Here is a 23,001-nt window from a genome sequence, read left to right as displayed (position 1 = left end):
TGTTTTTCATCTTTGGAAATATTTATTTAGCTGTAACAACAACAACAAAATTTAAAAAAAAATACAAATCCCCCTCCCACCCCCCACCCACCCCCCAAAAAAAGAAAAGAAAGGCAAAGGCAGCTTTTGGTTTGTAAAGTATTATAGTTTGTGCATGCCACCAACGTTTCACTGGAAACCAGGAATTTGGTACCTGCAACCACAATATAAACAGCGAAATGGAATATATATAATTTATGGCCGCGTTGTGCTGCAGTTCCGCAATACTTTCGTGATTACACACACACACGCACACTACCTTGTACGTATTCTGTTATATTTGTGGAAAACTTTCTAGTGACTCGTACATTTCATTATTCATTATTGACTGTTTATCCGGATGTAATGTTGAAAATGAATCAGGCATAACACTGTGATTAAATATGCATTTACTAAATTTAGAAACCGGTTAACAGTCATAAATTACGTACACATAAACACATATAGACATTCTTTGATTTCGTAAAAAGGAAACTTTAGGAATCTTAAATACAGACAACCTATGAATTTCGAATCACTGGCAACTAACAGTGGAGTTAAGCACAAACTGTTTTGTTACGAATGACGTTACGAGTATTACGCTCTATTGTGTCCTATCTCGGTAGTATTAAATTGCAGTGACCCGTTATTCCTCCCGCGTTGTTCAACCTTTCAAAACACATGCTCGTTGTTAATAATGTATGGTTGACTGTAGAGAGTCACTCGTAGGCCACAGCTATCGCCTAGTGTACACCAAGTTTAGTATTTGAACGGTTTAGGGCGATACCGCCTCTCATCCTGTAAAGCCCATATCAATCAGACACTTTAAATAAGGGCTTTCAAAATACCTTTAAAAAAATTCCCGCTTTGCCTGGTTACACCTTATGTGACGTCGCTCATTGTGATTGTGTGTCTCATATAAGCTAAAAAACACGAGGATTGACTGGTACAGAAATAGTCACGTTTGTTAACAGCCAGTCATTATTCGGATTTAGTGGGAAATCTAAAGTACTGTATGCTGTATGGACAGTCTCACTTTCGGTGATTCCTTTGACCGTTGGTCTTAAAGGTAAGTTCACGATTGTATTATTGAATAACATTTTTCTAGATGACTTTGTGTATGATTTATTGTGTGCAATAGATCGCGCGCATGAGAGATAAAGAGACAAAGGTATTTGATACTGAAAAGCATGGGGATGTAGTCATAGTTAAATTTGTGCGGGTTCGCTCAATTACCGTACTTGTAGAAAATACAAGTATTAGGTCGAATAACCACTGTCGTACACATGTTGTGCGCAGATGTTGCACATTTTATCATACATAAATTGCCTGTTTAAATGTTATCAGTACGCCCCAAGTGAGATATCAAAATATACATCCATAAATGAGTAACTTTCTCTTTGTGATGCGTACATGAATGGGATTATTCACCAAGTTATGCGACCAGATGTAACAGTTAGAACACAGAGGACAATTCTTTTACGTACCAACAGGTCAAAAAAAGAGGCAACGCTGTCAAACTTCACATCAAAGCTTTCAATTTAATAATGGGTGAGTTAACAATACTAATGTTTTCTATAGATTGTTGGTGGATGTTCCGATCGTTCCAATATCGATCGGAACATCGTTGGGCCATTTCCGTCAGGTCATGAATTAACATCGGAAGTGTGTCTGTGTGTGTGTGTGTGTGTGTGATTTGTATTTTTAACGTAGCTTTAACCATTTTTCAGTAATATTTCTTCGATGTCTGCATTGTGGCAGTTTATAGTGATGTCTAGCACTGGGGCATCATGACGCAGACATGTATCATGATGTCCCACCCAGTCACATTATCCTGACATCATGCCGAACAGTCCTAACACTAACCTCTTAATGCTGAGCGCCAAGCGAGGCAGCTGTTTGTACCATTTTTATAAGTCATTGGTATGACTCGTCCGGGGATCGAACCCACGACCTCCCGCATCCGAGGCGGAGGCTCTAAACATCGGGAAGTAGTTGTAACAATACGCATCAATTCGATGAGTTCGGTGATTGGAGCACCGCATATGTTACGACAGGAAATACCGCTAATGTTCCGATTGTGACTTTGTCTTCTTCCACCGCCATATTGTTAAAAACTGTTTTATGATTTAGTTCTCAATGTCGACGAGTATCCTTCCCAAAATGACGAACTAATCTGAAGATATTCCGTTTGTTCGAATGTATGTCGAAAGTGTCATTCGCACCACTTTGGCTATTTACGAAAGTTTGATTGACCCACAAGTTAAGGATGATCGAACTTTTTTTAAACATTCGTACCTTGTCTGTAAATCCTAGTCAATCCAATCGCAGAAATACCATAGGCGTTCTGTGTATATTGGTGTTGGGTTGGGTTTGCTTAGATCTTTCCAATGAGCAAAATGAATGGTTTTTCTGTAAATTATTGCTCCGACTTACGTTCGAATGATGTTTGGGGGTGGGGGTGGGGTGTGTGCAGAAATGGCCGAGGTTGCTCCTAATGTACACGCGTCCGCCGTTACAATGCTTATTACGTGAACCGATTATATACGTGTACTGACTATATACATGTACTGATTATAACCTAAAAACGACTCAAAAAGACAGATGTGACACCTCAAACACTTCTGTATTTGTTTTTCACAATGGTAAACATTATTTCGAACAAAGCTTCGAATTTATATTCCCGTACTTTAGAGTAATAAAATCCGCTAGAATATAATCTTTTAAACATTTAACTTTAACCGTCACGGTGATAAAATTTAATTGTCCGTGTTTATTAAAAGAGAAATCATCCAGGAAACTATAGGACTTACCGATATGTCCCTGAAATTTAAATGAACTTTCAGATTGAAACGTACAGAGGATTTCTGACATTTTAAAAATTATCCTCCAATAAAAGAAACCAAAATGCCAAAAATATCGAAAATCATTCAGATTTAAAAAAAAAAAAAATGCTTTCGTTTGTATACCTCTTTGATATATCATCACAAATGAAGACTAATTATGCTTACCGACATGTTTCTCATTTTCTTACAACTAAATACACTTGAGAGAGTGCGGTATTTCCATTGTTTTAAAATTTTAATACGGTCATACTTTTGTGATTTTGTCATGCAAGTAATTTCAGGGAAGAAACTGTATTTTTCTTTTGTAATGTTTATACAAGGCAAATCGTTATCTTTTCAATTACTAACCAAATAGATGAATTTTAACCCAGAAAGTTGGAGAGAAAGGATGGTCTAGATCGGGGTCGCAAGTATTTCATCATCGTCTGGTGTTGTTCCACCCGTTTTCTTTGTAATAAGCAATTTAGTGTATAGAAAATGAAATCGTTTATATAGAAAATGTTGATAAATACTGAAATTTATTCATGACGAAAGTGACAGAAGTCATTTATTTATTATTTTTATGCAGCAGTGTTGCTTTTGAGATATTGCAAACTATTATGAAAGTTGTAATCTTTTGATTGGTAAAATAGTTTACATCTTGTTAGTTTTCCGGTAATGTATAACCCTGACATTCATCTGTTTACTGATTATAATAGTATTATTGATATATTTGCAAATAAAATGGGTTGTTCAATTACTTACTTATTTCACTCGGTCATTAGGGTATTCATATATTCATTTAAGTACCGATTTACGTCAGATTAAAAAAGAAAATAATTAATGAATGAAAGGACACGTGAACGAAAGGTTAAGGTGCGTAATTAATGACATGCGGATATGGACACGTGAACGAAAGGTTAAGGTACGAAAATAAGGATATATTGACAAGGATACCTGAATGAAATGCAAACGTAAGAAAATGATATTAATAAGGATACGTGATCGAAAAGTAACGGTAAGAATATAATGACATACTGATAAGGATACATTAAGGAAAGGTAATGGTACGAAATAATGACAGATTGATAGGGATACGTGAATGAAAATTAAAGGTACGAACATTTTGACGTACAGATAAGGTATAAATATTTAATACTATGTGCACATTATTTTTAATTATGTAATGAAATTAGTTAAAAGTTTCATAGTTTAGAACTAAAATGTAAATCATAGAGGAAAATAAAAACCATCTCTTCATATAATTCCTCGGGAGATAAAAGGAAGCAATTAGATTAAATTGTGCGGCATAAAGCTCATATTGAACGACAGTGAAAGTTTAGGTTATGCAGTGCACGTAATATGTTTTTCACATCAACCAACTTTATAACTTACATACTTGTGCAAATAAATGACGTTTGCAATTAAACTGTACAACATTTTCGGCAGCATCTTGCAACGGGTGATATAAGTTGGGTATTGGCTGGCGGCACCCATTCAATCATGGAAGCGTCATCATCTATATAATTTTTTTCTTTCTTCATCTCCGCTGTTTCGGGGCACAGTTGAGCGTCGACAAAGGCACGGTGCAATGTTGCTAACTCTATAACACTAACAATGCAGAGAAAGTCACTGTTAGGACAATTATTTTGTTGTCTAAAGCAGACAGCTGATGAAAATGATTGTCGGGGAAATGTATTTGGAATAACACCAGGAGCACTAACTTTCCATGTCCTTACCATACAGAAATTCATTTTTACATTGTGTAGGCCTTTCTATTTTCTGAAAGTGCCCTGATGAAATTAGCAAATATGAATAAAATACGTAACATTTTCAGCTCTTTTCTTCAAATCTGACCTTTGAACTGCCTGAGATGAAAATAACCATTCAGAGCCTACCAGTTTTATATGAGGCACACATTAGAAATATGGCTTAGCCGTGTACTCTCAAACCTAAATCAACCCCATCATTCACATATAAATCATAGAAACTGTGTACTCACAAAGCCAAATCATCCCCATCTTTCACATATACATCATAGAAATCGTGTATTCTCAAAGCCAAATATATCCCACCATTCGCATATATATCTTAGAAATCGTGTTCTCTCAAAGCCAAATCAACCTCATCATTCACATATCAACCATAGAAAATGTATAATCTTTAAACCTATCTACGAATATACCCAGTTCCCTTTCACGATAGCGAGTGGGTAAATCAGGAAAATACCAGTGGGTAAAATCTGGGGATATCAGTGGGTAAAATCAGAGGGACACCAGTGGGTAAAATCAGTGAGATATGAGTGGGTACAATCAAGGGATAAAAGTGGGTAAAATCAGAGGGATACCAGTGGGTAAAAGCAGTGAGATATCAGTGGGTAAAAGCAGGGGATAACAGTGGGTAAAATCATAGGGATACCAGTGGGTAAAAGCAGTGAGATATCAGTGGGTAACATCAGGGGACAAAAGTGGGTAAAATCAGGGGGATACCAATTCGTAAATTGATGTAGATAACAGTGGGTAAAATAAGGGGGATATAAGTGGGTACAATGAGAGACAGACCAGTGGGTAAAATCATGGGGATACCAGTGGGTAAAATCGGGGAATAACAGTGGGTAAAATCAGATGGATATAAAATACGTGTGCATAAATCATGTGCCAAAAACATGTAACTACAATAAACTTGACATATTCACAGTTTATCATTTTACCAGGTAGTAATTTTCTTATTGTTATATAAAAACTGAATTTGTTTATCTTTCACCCAAAACAATGACTGTTCCCCTTCATTTAAGCACCATCGAATGATTATTTACTGCGGACCCTCGTACTTGTCTGAGAGAAGCCGTTTGCCGTCACGAGAATAACCAATCGTACATTGTTTAAACATTCCTTTTCTCACTGATATTCGGACATTTTTTAATCTGGGGTATGACGAATTATGGATTCGAAGCAAATCGAACCGAACAGGACTAGATCGCACTATGACGACACTTAAGTACCTGCTGAGGGGATCCGCGTATGCTCAGATGGTAGAGTGTAGGACTCGTAGTCCAAGGGAGCTGATAGATACCAGCACAGTCCAGCCCAGGTCAGATGTCACGGTGTGTCCTTGGGAAGGTGCTTTGCTCCATTTCAACGGCTAAATATATGCAATATTGTGTTAAAAGTGCTTTCAAAAGCCACTGGAACAAAAGCACAACTACAATATTTAAAAATAAATCTAGACAAGATATCTAATGAAGGAATACCGTCAAACTGTAACAGGTACATGTACAAGACAAGGAATACCGTCAAGCTGTAATAGGTACGTGTACAAGACAAGGAATACCATCAAGCTATAGCACGTACATGTCCAAGACAAGGAATAACGTCAAGCTGTAACACGTATATGTACAAGACAAGGAATACCGTCAAACTGTAACACGTATATGTACAAGACAAGGAATACCCGCAAACTGTAACAGGTACATGTACATGACAACAGATACCGTCAAGCTGTAACAGGTACATGTACAAGACGAGGAATACCGTCAAGCTGTAACAGGTACATGTACAAGACACGAGATGCCGTCAAGCTGTAACAGGTACATGTACATGACAAGAGATACCGTCAAGCTGTAACAGGTACATGTACAAGACAAGAAATACCGTCAAGCTGTAACAGGTACATGTACAAGAGAAGGAATACCGTCAAGCTGTAACATGAACATGTACAAGACAAGGAATACCGTCAAGCTGTAACACGTACATGTAAAGACAAGAAATACCGTCAAGCTGTAACAGGTGCATTTTCAAGACAAGGAATACCGTCAAGCTGTAACACGTATATGTACAAGACAAGGAATACCGTCAAACTGTAACACGTATATGTACAAGACAAGGAATACCGTCAAACTGTAACAGGTACATGTACAAGACAAGGAATACCCGCAAACTGTAACAGGTACATGTACATGACAAGAGATACCGTCAAGCTGTAACAGGTACATGTACAAGACAAGGAATACCGTCAAGCTGTAACAGGTACATGTACAAGAGAAGGAATACCGTCAAGCTGTAACATGAACACGTACAAGACAAGGAATACCGTCAAGCTGTAACACGTACATGTAAAGACAAGAAATACCGTCAAGCTGTAACAGGTGCATGTACAAGACAAGGAATACCGTCAAGCTGTAACACGTACATATACAAGACAAGGAATACCGTCAAGATGTAACACGTATATGTACAAGACAAGGAATTCAGTTACTAAAAGATGTTGACAATTGTCGGAGAGTTTTTCACTTATTGATGACTTATATGTATTGCGACTTTTTATATTTGCAACGGACTTTTATATTTACTGAGGACTTTTTGTATTTACTGAGGACACCATGAACGCGTTTACTTAAGCCTGAGGAGGTCCTGAATAGCGTTAAACATGAGATAGTTGTTCCAATCATGTTTTGGAAAATATTTAACTCTGGGATGCACTTTATTGATCACCCATCTATGGTTAAACATATCTTTAGGATACTCCAGTTTACGTCCGTTTTAATGACTGCTCTATTTGGGAACATTTGCCCCGCCAAGTATTCAATGACATAGTTTTCTCCGTGTCACTCGGCGGCTTGCATCCCTATCTAAATATGTCTAAATAAAATCAAAAAATTGTAAACTTATCCAAGATAATGATTAATTTCTCTCAAATATTCTGAACTTTTTCATTTTTTTAATGAACAGAAAACTGCGCCCCTTAAAAGTACACCCGCTAGCAACAGGAAAAAACTGAAGCTCGCACTTGCCGTCTGTACTCGTTATAAGTCATATCCAACTGCAAACTACTATAGACCCAGATCTTTTGGCGCATTAGGCACTAGTCAGGTTTTTAGCAGTAAAGAGTAGAGCAAACAGCATAGATCCTGGCCCGCCTGCACATTAAACGACTTCAGATTCATGATCTTTGCTATTTGTCGATGGACCCGACTTATAAGCGAGATGAAATAGTACGAGTCGATTCAGTGTATGATTGTTAGTCGATGGAGTTGCACGCTTTGGAACTATTCATTAGATTGCCTGGCATACACTGATCTATATCCATTTGGTTTACTTCACATTCACGTAAATATTATTGCCTGACTAACTCCATTACATTTTCACCTTTGAGCGCAAGTCGCATCTTGCTTCATCAATCACATTATATCGTATTCACTCTGTTAGGAGAGATCCCTGCATATCTTTCCACTGTTCACTGTAAATTGTGTACGCACAGACCAGGAATATTCGATGGATAAATATTCGGACTGGTGGATGGATAAATAAATGGACCTATGTATAGATAAGTAAACGGACTGGTGGATGTATAACTATATAGATGTTTAGACTGATATGAATGGATGATACAGAAAACATGATGTTCATTAACATTGTCAGGTGATATAATTCACGTTTGTTGTAATGGTGTTATTTCATGATATTATTCACTCTTATTGTAATGGTGTTATTTCATGATATTATTCACGCTTATTGTAATGGTGTTTTTTATGATACGATTCAAGCTTGTTGTAAAGGTGTTATTGCATGATACGATTCAAGTTTGTTGTAATGTTGTTTTTTCATGATACGATTCAAGCTTGTTGTATTTGGTGTTATTTCGTGATACGAATCAACCTTGTTGTATTGATGCTAATTCAGGATGCGATTAAACCATGTTTTAATGGTGCTATTTCGTTGTTACATTTCAGTAAACTTTTTGTAAACTTAAAAATAACCAGTACCGTCGTATCTACCCTAAATAACATGTAACGATGCCAATGAACATAATGCAGGATTTTACCTTTTTTTTTTTAAAATACCCCCCCCCCCCCCCATAAAAGGATCGTTTACAGTCAGCAATATATAAGGTACTTACATTCAGGTAATATACATCGAGTGACAAACACTAATTCTACATATATTCAGGTAATATACATCGAGTGGCATACACTAATTCTACATACATTCAGGTAATATACATCGAGTGGCATACACTAATTATACTTACATTTAGGTAATATACATCGAGTGGCATACACTAATTCTACATACATTCAGGTAATATATATCGAGTGGCATACACTAATTATACTTACATTCAGGTAATATACATCGAGTGGCATAAATGATAAAAACGATGGCATACACTAATTCTACTTACATTCTGATACGATACAAGCAGTATCATACACTAATTCTACTTACATTCGGCTACAATAAAAACGGTGGCATACACTAATTCTACTTAATTCGGATACGATGCAAACAGTGGCATACACTAATTCTACTTACATTCAGATATGGTACAATGGCATACACTAATTCTACTTACATTCAGATATGGTACAATGGCATTCACTAATTCTACTTACATTCGGAGACGATACAAACCATGTCATACACTAATTCTACTTACATTCGGATATGTTACAAACAATGGCATACACTAATTCTACTTACATTCGGATATGTTACAAACAATGGCATACACGAATTCTACTTATATATCACTGGTGAAAGGCTTTTTTTTTATCAAACAACTTGGTCTATTTCGTATTGCCGAGTGGTCTACAGCGCTCTCCGTTACGAATCACTGCCATCTCACCTCTGCGTGGGTTCGAGTCTAGGATTCGGCCAATGTGGGTATGTGAGAAAGCTTGCCAGTAGCTTCTCGTGGGTCGGTGGCTCTTCCCGGGGATTTCACGGGTTCTTCCTTCACCAATAATACTGGCCGCCATGCATAGCCTATAGTGTGCTGAAATATGGCGTTAAACCCCACAACAGCAAAAACTATTTCGTATTATACAATAAACTTACTAGATGTTGAAAGAAATAGGCTGAACTGACACCTTTACCTTTGTGTTAGTTAAAACCAGTAGGAATTACCTTAGAAGGCCTACAGCTTTATCCATGCTCATGACATCATTTACAGCTGATAGCCAGACATACATTCAATATATATGCCAGACATACAGTCAGTGTATATGCCAGACATACATTCAATATATATGCCAGACATACATTCAATATATATGCCAGACATACAGTCAATATATATGCCAGACATACAGTCAGTGTATATGCCAGACATACATTCAATATATATGCCAGACATACAGTCAGTATATATGCCAGACATACATTCAATATATATGACAGACATATAGTCAATATATATGACAGACATACACTCAATATATATGACAGACATACGATCAACATATATGCCAGACATGCAGTCAATATATATGCCAGACATAGTCAATATATACGCCAGACATACAGTCAATATATATGACACATCTAGAAAAGAAGAAAGACAATGGCTTGTGTTACAAGTAGCGCATTACTTTTCTCCCTGTTATTCATTTCATTGTTTTCTATTTTTAACAATGAAATCATCTTTTTTTTTTTCAACGAATCATTTAATTTCCGTATCTTCACATGATCACGTGTTAACGGACATGTAGAGCATATGTTCGTAGGATTTCCTTATGAAATGTCAATTGTTTGTCTGTCTATATTTCTCTTTGTTGATTAAAGAGATTTCTTGTTACAAATTGATGGTTTGTTGTTTCAAAGAAAATAAAATTTCACTGCTTGAAGTCGGATGGATGCAAACTTTTCTAATGTATAGCCCAGGTAGAATCATATCTTGCAGAGAGTCTTCTAGATTGTCACAAAGGACCATTCAGTTAGCATTAAATAAGGCTGGAAAGTTGTCGATAAGTAGTTTAAATCCTTCATAGAATAAGCTCTTTAATTAAGTGACACTGCAAATTACACGAAGTATTTTTCATGTATATAGATGCCAGATCAGAGAAAATCCGTGGATACTTTTTATAAACGGCTGACTGAAACCAAATAATAAATCTTCTACCGTCTACTACTACTACTACTACTACTAATAATAATAATAATAATAATAACAATAATAATACTAATAGTAATAATGTACTATCGCTGTTAAAACCTAAGCATCTCTATGTGTATATGGAGACAAATAAGGTATGTGGAGCATCTTAGGGCACGGCATCACAGTACTTTCTCTATAGTCAACACTACTGATTCATAAACAGCTGTTATGTCTCGTTACACATTAGTAACACTGTTGGACATTAGTAACACTGTGTTTTGGACATTAGTAACACTGTGTTGGACATTAGTAACACTGTGTTAGACATTAGTAACACTGTGTTGGACATATCGCTTCATATGATTTTGTCTATCATTTCTCTTTATAGCACGTTTGTTTATAGTCATAGGTCTTTTGTTTATTATATCCTGTCAAAGGATGAGTCTGTCACATTATTACAGGACTTCGGTTTATCACATCCCTTTATTGGACCTTTGTTTATCATATCCCTTTATTGGATTCATATTTATCACATCCTTTTGTAAAATTTCTGTTCATCACAGCCCTTTGTAAGACTTCTGTTTATCAAATCCCTTTGTAAGACTTCAGTTCTTCATGCCCCTTTATATGACATTGTGTGTCATGTCCTGTTATAAGACGTTATGTTTATCTTTTTTTCTTTATGGGACTTCTGATTGTCATATCCCTTTGTATGGCTTTGTATATCACATCCCTTTATGAGACTTCCGATTATCATATCCCATTGTAGAGCGTTGTATATCACATTCCTTTATGGGGCTTCCGATTATCATATCCCTTTGTAGGGCTTTGTATGTCACATCCTTTATGGAACTTCCTATTATCATATCCCTTTGTAGGGCTTTGTATATCACCTTCCTTTATTGAACTTTCTATTATCATATCCCTTTGTAGGGCTTTGTATGTCACATCCTTTATGGAACTTCCTATTATCATAACCCTTTGTAGGGCTTTGTATATCACCTTCCTTTATGGGACTTCCGATTATCATATCCCTTTGTAGGGCTTTGTATGTCACATCCTTTATGGAACTTCCTATTATCATATCCCTTTGTAGGGCTTTGTATATCACATTCCTTTATGGGACTTCCGATTATCATATCCCTTTGTAAGGCTTTGTATATCACATCCTTTATGGAACTTTCGATTATCATATCCCTTTGTAGGGCTTTGTATGTCACATCCTTTATGGAACTTCCTATTATCATATCCCATTGTAGGGCTTTGTATATCACCTTCCTTTATGGGACTTCCGATTATCATATCCCTTTGTAGGGCTTTGTATGTCACATCCTTTATGAAACTTCGGATTATCATATCCCTTTGTAGGGCTTTGTATATCACCTTCCTTTATGGGACTTCCGATTATCATATCCCTTTATAGGGCTTTGTATGTCACATCCTTTATGGAACTTCCTATTATCATATCCCTTTGTAGGGCTTTGTATATCACCTTCCTATATGGGACTTCCGATTATCATATCCCTTTGTAGGGCTTTGTATATCACATCATTTATATCCCTATTTCACACTATTATTGATCACATCCTTTTGCAGGCCTTTATTTATCACACCCCTCTTATTTATGTCTGTTAATTCTATCCCATTATATGACTTCTGTTTATCATATCCCTTTGCAAGACATTTGTTTAGCATATCCTTTCATAGGAGTTCTGTTTATCACATCACACCCCTTTATAGAGCTTTATGTTTATCGTATCCTTTATGGGACTTCTGTTTGTCATATCCCTTTATAGAGCTTTATGTTTATCATATCCTTTATGGGACTTCTGTTTATCATATCCCTTTGAGAGCTTTATGTTTATCATATCCTTTATGGGACTTCTGCTTATCATATCCCTTTATAAGACTTTTCTTTAGCATATATCTTTTATAGGTCTTTGTGCATCACATCTCTTCTTGAGGTTTTTATTTAACATATCCCCTAATAGGGCTTTTGGTTCTCAATCCCTTTATAGGACTTTATGTTTATCGTGTCCCTTTATATGACTTTATGTTTATCGTGTCCCTTTATATGACTTTATGTTTATCGTGTCCTTTGATAGGACTTTATGTTTAGCGTGTCCTTTATTGGACGTTTTGTTTACCGTGTCTCTTTATAGGGCCTTTGGTTCTCAATCCCTTTATAGGACTTTATGTTTATCGTGTCCGTTGATAGGACTTTATGTTTAGCGTGTCCTTTATTGGACGTTTTGTTTACCGTGTCTCTTTATAGGGCCTTTGGTTCTCAATCCCTTTATAGGACTTTATGTTTATCGTGTCCGTTGATAGGACTTTATGTTTAGCGTGTCCTTTATTGGACGTTTTGTTTACCGTGTCTCTTTATAGGGCCTTTGGTTCTCAATCCCTTTATAGGACTTTATGTTTATCGTGTCCCTTTATAGAACTTTATGTTTATCGTGTCCTTTGTTAGGACTTTATGTTTAGCGTGTCCTTTATTGGACTTTTTGTTTACCGTGTCTCTTTATAGGGCTTTATTTTTATGGTGTTCCTTTATGGGACTTTATGTTTATGGTGTTCCTTTACGGGACTTAATGTTTATCGTGTACCTTTATGGGACTTTATGTTTATCGTGTCCCTTTATATGACTTTATATTTATCGTGTCCCTATAGAGGACTTTATGTTTAACGTGTCCTATACTGGACTTTTTGTTTACCGTGTCTCTTTATAGGACTTTATGTTTATAGTGTTCCTTTATGGGATTTTATGTTTATCATGTCCCTTCATAGGGCTTTTGTTGATCATATTCCTTTAGAGGACTTTTGATTTGATGTACATTCGGTAGCTGCAGTTCTATTACAAGAAGACACAAGCTTTCAAAATAATTGGACATTGAGAGCCTTGCACCTGAAAATCGGTATATATTGCAATACGGCTCCTAAAACGTGAAAAAAAAGTATGCGATGACTTTGATTTATTTTGCTAGTAAAAAGATTTAAGTTTTGTTCCTGTTTTCATGTGCACAAAATATTTAAATAAATTTTGTTTCATCTAAATGAAAATTTGCTAAAAGTAACGACATATTGTTAGCCACAGTTGGCCGTTCGATAATAGTATTGTAAAGATACAACTTGCCAAATATACATAAGAAAACAAGGGTGCCAATATTATGCAGATTTTTGTTTCTTGGCAGTTGGTGTACAATTAACCGCTCCCCGCAATTATCACGATATCATCCTATTTCAACACAATCGTATTCTTAACACAGATCCGATATCAAGCGGTTAATGAACCTTTTCAATCAAAACATGATTGGTGTGAAATATCTTCAACAATAAAAGATGATTCCACAGGATCAATATATACCGCATGTATTCATTTATAAGTCCTAACTAACTGCAAAAAAAGACCTTGATCTACCGTTGCATGATGCGCAAGCAGATCAGGGTCTATGTTGTTTGTTCTACTGGCTACTCCTAACACACTACACAGACCCAGATCTACCTGTGCATTAAGCGAGAGCGGATCTTGACCTATGTTGTTTGCAGTTGTATACATCTTATAAAAGGGGTGTAGATTCTTGGAATCAAAATTCGACATGTATATACTATATAGATACAAATGTAAATATGCCTATAATGATAACATAAAAAACAGAAGAATATTTAGCAGCGCAGGGTTCCTAAATCTGACATCCTCCGAACAAATGTTTCCTATCTTGGACGGATCTAGAGTCGATGTTTTTCAGAACGATAAGACATGCAATTCGTAAATTTAGCATGGTGGGAAAAATAAACTTATAAAATACGTCTGCGTAGATTTTTGTTGTTGCTGAATGGATAACGAAAGATCCATGGCTGCGGTAAAATTTTACCGGAATATTAACTGTTACTATGTAAAATTGGCGAGTCCCGTCGTAACAAGCGTATAGACGATGATCGTCTTGCAGAAAAACTGTTGTTTTTTGTTTTTTTGTTTTTTGTTGTTTTTTTGTGCATGTTCACATTTGTGTTTCACTTTCATGACGATATACACGGCCCATGTTCTGGGTATAACAGATTTATAGTGATAACACATTTATGGCCTTAACAGATCATGCATGTAATGTACACTTCTTTTAAGGATACTATATGGGTTCCAAAATGTTATTTTTGGATAACAAAGCTCACGGTTTGATACATATGGAAGTTATTATCATTATTATTATTATCATTATTATTATTATTATTATTATTATTATTATTTACTTATTTATTTATTTATTTATTTACTTATTTATTTATTTGTTTGTTTAATTTATGTTATACAGGTTGTAACAATTAGAAGTCGTTATTGAATAATATTAGGACGTGTTTTTTGCAATTCATTGTATACACTATAATGGAAGTGGGGGGGGGTGACTGTCGTATTTCCGGTAGATCTGAACTACCTTTTCCGGTGTTAATGACAATCTGTTGGAAAAAAAGGACAAAAATTTGCTTCCAAACAGTGGAATTAAGACAAACCTGTCGGAGAGTGTACCGAAATAGGACAAAATCAGGCTCACAGATAAGTACAATAATATTGTAGGGATAGAGGTGCGGGTTTAGAAAATAAATGAGTGTCACGAAAACGATAGCAGTGTTTACCTTTCAGGTTTCATAAACCTTATTTAAAGCAAATCAACAAGTTGTAGTATTTTTGAACAGAAATTAAACAGGGACCAAGAAAACAGCAAATTTGAAAGGAATAAGGACACTACTCCATGTGTAAATACTATACATTAAATCTGTGAAAGGAAAGAAATTCGACGCTTTTGTGACATTTATTAGAAACTAGCAAATAACTGATAGTAGTGACACCACTTATATCTTCTGAAACTGTCAGTCTGCAAACTTATAACATTATGTTATAATGGAATAGCTTAACATCGCCGCTTATAAATATTTCCTTCTGTGTAAATAACTTTTGTCTACATAAGTCGATACATTATTCAGATAAAGTTAAAAATTCTTGTGTACCCTCCATGTCTTTCCAGTTATACTTCCCGTTATTAAACATATGCTTTTCACATAATTCCCGGAAGCGGAAATGCTTCATTAATTGGCAGCATGATCTGGGGACGGAAGCAGAATTTCGATATTACTTGGCACCATGATCTGGATTATATGTCTTAAAATGAAAACCGTATTTTAATTGAATAGTTTTCATTGCGTTCTCATCCTAGCAACTTACTCTCATTTATCTTTTGCTTTGGTCTTTTTTTTTCTTTATGAAGAAATTTCAATGAATTTTTTTTATTAAGCTTTTTTATAAGTTAATACACCGTTTAGTACAGTCACGTGATAATATTAAAAACCAATTGGGATTTACTGCCACTATGTAAATTCCAAGCACAATGTGAGAGTATGAAGCGTGCATTGATTTCGTTTTTGATATGTTAGAATTTGAATTCCACACAGATTAAATAACGCTAACTACATTTATTATACGTACCATTTTATGGTGGATAACCTTGTTTTATGGAGATTTAACCATATCCGGTCCTAACATGTAAGTCTGTAACTTATCGTCATAATCCATTGAGCAAAGTAGATAAGTCGTTGGGCAGGTACGCAGGTTGCTATGTGAGGCACATCATAAATTTCGAATCTTAGATCTAATTACCCAGAAAATATTTCCCCCAGAGTGTACTAGTCTCAAAGTATTGATAGCAAAATATTTTTGCAGTTCTATGTATAATAAGAGAGAATGTTTTCCGTCTACTAAAAGCACCTACAGTATTTACTGTTTCTTTTGTTAGGTTGGTTATGGTAACAACTGAACGCTGAGAAAATGCGTACGTTCAGATAAAAACAGGGCGTGAAGACCCTTTTCATTGGCGAGCTCAAGATATCAAATATGTTATGAAGCGGAACGTACATTATCTGTTTCCAAGACGACTTTAGAATGGTTCTCGTCTTCACAGACAAACCATTTTAAATACAAGTATTTCTTAATGATCAGTTTATTTCCTGAGGACAGACTCATTAATAGTCGTCTTGTGATGGAAATTGGGAGAGATACAACTGCTATACGCAGGAGGACTCTCTACTGAAGGAATAAAACATTGCGTGAGCGTGGCTTAAAGTCCATTGCCTTCCCCTATTTCTAAGCACCTCATGACAACCGTCATTATCAACTGAAATGTTCTTAAACACGCATATATTAAACAAATATCTCTAATCATCTAATGACTACACATCACGAAAATCTATTTTAATTGTTGAATGCTTTTTCCTGTTTCACATTTATATGAGTCACCAGAAAGCCTTTCTAAGTCTAGTATTAGTACTTAACTCCATGCAATACAAACACGACCCAAATACCTAATTCAAAGGGTATATTCCCATTTCAAATTACTAAGCACCTATACATAAAATATCCAGATAATTCCCTATGTTAAGAAATTAGGGAGGTCCAATTTACGAAACTAATACACGTTTTATAATAAAAAGTTATAAATAGTATATGCCCCAGTTAAAATGCAAATTTCATCTATATGTTACAAGTTTTCCAAATATGCTCTGCTTTCTTTGTACAGACCCAATTTTATTTACCATATTTAAAGTGTACTTAAACTAGTTTTATACTAGATTTCATTAGACCTGTATCGTGGAGTGTTCTTTACGCGGTAGATCTTTTTCTTAACATCATTAGGTAAGTGTAACTTTTTCTGAATTCTGAGGTAACTGCTGAAAAATCCAAGGACCCTCTTACACCACCTTTAGGGGGAGATAACTCAAATCGAGAAACGTATGTGCAGCGAGTCAAGATTGTGCATTTCGTGTATAGGCGATTTGTGGTGGTGGTGGTTGTGTGTGTGTGTGTGTGTGTGTGTGTGTGCGCGCGCGCGCGTGTGTGTGTGTGTGTGTGTTCTACGATTAAATATAATTCATACGCGTTTCTCTCTCACTTCGGCTACTTAATGTGGGTCATGAAACACAGAAGTTTTGTTTCAACTAATTAAAACTAACGTTACTTTTGAAAAGTCAACAGTTGTATCAGAATTAATCGTCACAATGGATCATATTCTTTTCTATGTTACTGTTATCTACGAACGAAAATAATTAATCAGATAAAGTAGTGAGATGCGTTAATTTATTATTTTGCAAAGTGTGATATAATATACTATAATTAAAATTTGGCATCCTTTATTGAAGTATGATTGGGTCATATTTGATTAATATCTGTCCAGATTGTATTCATTGCCAAACGAATTACAACGGTCAAGCCACTTAATAAGCTTATTCGTTATATCAAGGAGCCCATAGAATAGCCGTCTTCATAAAATAACAATGGGTTTCTGCATATTTGAAAGATATCTGACATCCAAGAGCTCACGAAGAACGAGATAATTGTCCAGTATGCTGTCATTTTATGCCAGATGGCTGGTGTAATTATGTTGATGTCCAACATAATTTTATTTGAGGGACTTTGAAGTGTGATATGTAAATAGAGGGACTTTGAAGTGTGATATGTAAGTAGAGGTTTCTATACTTATGAATTAGTATGATTTGTAAAACAAATTCGAACAGGTCTGAGGAGATGTTTTTTTCAGGGTTACGTTGGTGCATACGGGTGTAACGTCTGCATATAGATTTTAAATGAATACTTAGTATATACTGCTCGTCTGCATATAGATTTTAAATGAATACTCAGTACATACTCCTGAAAAAATAACCTTTTCATACAGCAATGCCTATCACTACACGGTTTCCATACAGTAATGCCTACCACTGCACGGTTTCCGTAAAACAAAGCCTATCACCACACGGTTTCCGAACAGCAATGCCTATCATCACACGGTCTCTGAACAGTAATGCCTATCAACACGGTCTCCGAACAGCAATGCCTATCGCCACACGGTTTCCCAACAGCAATGCATATCACCACACGGTCTCTGAACAGTAATGCCTATCACCACACAGTCTCCGAACAGCAATGCCTATCACCACACGGTTTCCCAACAGTAACGCCTATCACCACACGGTTTCCCAACAGCAATGCCTATCACTACACGGTTTACTGCAGAAGATGATTGATCTGTAGGTACTGTCATATCCCGTTTCTGTATGCAGTGTAATAGACCGGTTAACATAATTTTCTCCAGTAGCAATCGGTAAAATTATTTAATCGTTTGGAGAGAAAAAAAATGGATATGTACTAGAACCAGGCCATTTTGTCATAAAACTTTAGTTAGTCAACATTTTTAGTAAAAAAGAATGTAAATCCAGGCTTGGAAATATTGCTCAAGATTGACAAATACATTCTTTTGGTTGGTCAGAATATTTTCGAGTAAGATTTTTACTCGAATCAAGTTTTATGGCGAAGGGACCCGAAGTTCAGTGGTGGAGTAGCGTTCCATAGATGGAAGTAGATTGTCGTGCTGCACAGTTTTTGTTGTATTGTCATTGTTCATTAGTATATAAGGCTTGTTCAAAATGTACATGCGTGGTTGACTATTAAACTATTGACAAATAGCTTGGCTGTTTAATGCAACTTCTATTACACTTCATTTACAACTTATATTATTCTTCATTCCGAATTATATCACTCGTCGTTCCATGGTAAATGCCCATGGACTGGGATTATGTTGGCTTAAAGCAGATAATTGGAAAATGTAACATAGAACTGTTAATTTACCATGACTGGACCTATTCCACGTTTAGTCCGAGTTTCCTCTGACCCTTGCCATCCCATTTTTTTATATTTGGACGTTTGTGTTGGGGTGGAGGGTTAGAGTCCATTGCCTGTCCATTGCCATTGCCGACACCATTTTGTGGATGCTTATGGTACTAGATGACCTAGTAAGCTTTAACGAACTTTCTCCGAGATATACATGCATCAAATCGATAGGACCATTATTTATTTTCTCAGATACTGCGAGTATAGCATTTGTTATATCTTTAATCCGCTGACAGACTAACTGAAACAATAGCGTTGATGAAATTTGACCTGAACTCGACAGTTGCATTCCGAGTCCCATGACTACACAGCTCTCGCGACCCACATGTCAATGAGATCAGAGTTCAAATAGTCACGTGATATCAACAATAAACCTTATCCAGTGCGTGTGTGTATGTGTATATGTGTGGCTTAGAAAGCCGAACATTTTGTCATTTTAATTTCATGCCGAGTTATGCAAAGGTTTTAGTCTACCAAATTCTGGAAAATTGTAAACAAATCATTTTTTGGCCAGTCTTTGTTAAGACTTCGATGTAAGAATGTTCGCACGATATAAATGTTCGCTTGACTTCACACCTGTCTATTGTCTTACATTTGATGTTGTCAGTTCTTGTTGTCAACATAAACATATCAAGAGTTCTTCACTGACTTGAACTATGAAGTAAGAGTACACCACTGACTTGAATTTGGTACGAGTACCAGTGGCGTCCCTAGGGGGATGCGGACTCCAGCGGGTGACACCATCAGAGGGGGTGACACCAAAATGACTGTGTATAAAATGTTTGAATTTGTGTGCAGGAAGGAGGTCCATGGAGGTGACTTCATGAGTTACCGCACATGACTGTCTTTAAGATTTTTGAATTTTTGTGCAGAAAGGCAGTCCATGGGGTGACACCATGAGCTACCGCAAAATGATGGTCTATAAATTTGTTGAATTTTTGTGCAGGAAGGAGGTCCATGGGGGTGACACCATGAGCTACCGCACTGGGTGACACCAACCCTAGTGAAGCCATTGGCGAGTACTTCATTTACTCGAATTATAAGTACGATTACTTCACCGACTTAAAACTATGAAGTTCATGGAGGTTTTTTTTTAAAAAAATATTATAGTGAAATACTTAAAACTATGAAGTTCATGGAGTTTTAAAAAAGATATTCTAGTGAAATACTTAAAACTATGAAGTTCATGGAGTTTTTTAAAAAAAATATTCTAGTGAAATATCAAAGATTATTGTAAACAGGAGTACATACGATGATGTATCGAGGAGTACATACGATGCTGTATCGAGGAGTACATATGCTGTATCGAGGAGTACATACGCTATTGTATCGAGGAGTATATACGATGTTGTATCGAGGAGTATATACGATGCTGTATCGAGGAGTATATACGATGTTGTATCGAGGAGTATAGTATATACGATGCTATATCGAGGAGTATATACAATGTTGTATCGAGGAGTATATATAATGTTGTATCGAGGAGTATATACGATGTTAAATCGAGGAGTATATACGAATCAGAATTGCCTTATTTGTCGTCATATTAAATGGATACAGATTACAATGTCCATTAGTAAATAGAATTCCCCAAGTACTGATTTCTGCTTTGAGAGACTTGGGGAGGCACTGGGTTAATAAACTTACCCTGTGTTTAACCCGTAACAAATGCGAACAGAACACACTGCGTCTGTTTATGAGTGTGTATGGCTTCCAGCTGAAATCTGTAGAACAGGTAACGTGAACTCTGACCTGCCAATGTATTATACAAAGGCAGATCTGGTATACGTTGTTCACACTCAAGCGCACGTAATACGTGATCATAACACGGTTCTTAAGAGAAGATACAACCTTGACTACTTAGGTACATGGTGAGTCAAGATGGACAAAGACTGCGTTTATGAAGTATTAGCAAGAGTTTCTATTCTCACCACTTTTTATTTTATCGACCATAAACGCCAAAACGCGATTTTTATTAGCGACAGACTCGTTGAAGTTTTCTTTTTTGTCAAGGTCAAGGCCAAGATGAGTTGATATTTCGAGGAATAATGTGTCTGGTAACTGTTGCTTTATGATTCATCGTTTGTAATTATTTTTCTTCGTGGGTGAAGTGGGGCAAGGTTGAGGAAACTCATTTCGTGGTATAAACAAACTGTCCAGCAGAAATAAGCTGTTGCTGTATGACGGACATTCTATTAAGCAGAAAATTTGGCTCTCTCTACATATTCCAGACATACAGTTATATCTTTTGGACACGTGGGCATGAATGTTGTTTCCTTGCAAGTATAACGCATGGCTCTTTTGGACACATGAGGATGAATGGTTTTCGTTACAAATGCGATGTATGGATCTGTGGATTGAATGACTGAAAAATTTCCAAGCAGTTGATTGATCGGTGGATAGGAAGAACTTGTTCTGTTGGATAAAATGTTCGGATGAACGCATAGATATGTCGATAGAGAACATACGAACAAGCAGACGAATGAATATATGTTAATTGTAGCCTGTGATCATCAGGTTTCCTTTAAATGCATTTATTCTACAAGCATTTATTGATTTATTATCAATACAAGATTTTATTGTTAAAGCTACTTTAAAAATCCTAATCACACACACAAGATTTTATGATATTAACTTCCAATTAAAAATTAAATGTTTATTGGTTATTCATACTTTGAGTATCATTTGTCTGTTATAATCGTTGTAATTTTTCAATCTTAGCACCGTTTTGTTACTGAAGTTTATATGCTGAAGCACATTTTAAATCGTAAACCATTTTCTTTGCATGACTGTATAACAAAACCCAATAATTTTGCCTTTCACTGGTTATATTTATGGTTCCACACATAATACTCACTCCTTCTAATACTTCCACCTTAAGACGAGAGCATATCTTATATCGTTTGGAATACTCAGTCCATTCATTAACTTTTGCTTTTTCGAGTCATGTCTTTATAGCAATTGGAGTTATTTTCACGACACTTTGCCCAAGTTTATACGATGACTAGACAGTGTGCCTGTGACACTTTGCCCAAGCTTATACGATGAATAGACAGTGTGCCTGTGACACTTTGCCCGAGCTTATACGACGAATAGACAGTGTGCCTGTGACACATTACCCAAGCTTATACGATGACTAGACAGTGTTCCTGTGACACTTTGACTAAGCTTATACGATGACTAGACAGTGTGCCTGTGACACTTTGCCCAAGGTTATACATCAACCAGTGTGCCTGTGACACTGTGTCCAAGCTTATGCGATGACTAGGCAGTGTGCCTCTGACACTTTTTCCAAGCTTATACGATGAATAGACAGTGCCTGTGAGAGTGTGTCCAAGCGTATACGATGACTACAGTGTGCCTGTGACACTTTGACCAAGTTTATACGATGACTAGACAGTGTGCCTGTGACACTTTGTCCAAGCTTATACGATGACTAGACAGTGTGCCTGTGACACTTTGCTCAAGCTTATACGATAACTAGACATGTGCATGTGACACTGTGCCCAAGCTTATACGATGACTAGACAGTGTGGCTGTGACACTTTGCCCAAGCTTATACAACGACTAGACAGT

General features: G+C 36.2%; 1 protein-coding gene across 3 annotated transcripts in view; it reads left to right on the top strand.

The window, feature by feature from the left end:
• Nucleotides 1-23,001, top strand: part of LOC149798825 (thrombospondin-1-like) — a 92,600-nt gene that overhangs the window by 5,756 nt on the left and 63,843 nt on the right. The window contains exon 1 of one of the 3 annotated variants that reach the window (XM_089957722.1): nucleotides 714-1,087. The exons of 1 other annotated variant lie outside the window; for it this stretch is intronic. The gene's annotated coding sequence lies outside the window, so the exon portion shown is untranslated. Of the gene's footprint in view, nucleotides 1-713; nucleotides 1,088-1,290; nucleotides 1,570-23,001 lie in introns of those variants that run through there. One more of the 3 variants, XM_089957723.1, reaches the window with a different exon arrangement.

Source organism: Sinohyriopsis cumingii, chromosome 5 (assembly GCF_028554795.1).
Source record: "Sinohyriopsis cumingii isolate HCF-2022 chromosome 5, ASM2855479v2, whole genome shotgun sequence".
Lineage (NCBI taxonomy): Eukaryota > Metazoa > Mollusca > Bivalvia > Unionida > Unionidae > Sinohyriopsis > Sinohyriopsis cumingii.
This window is presented reverse-complemented; position numbering and strand designations above follow the sequence as displayed.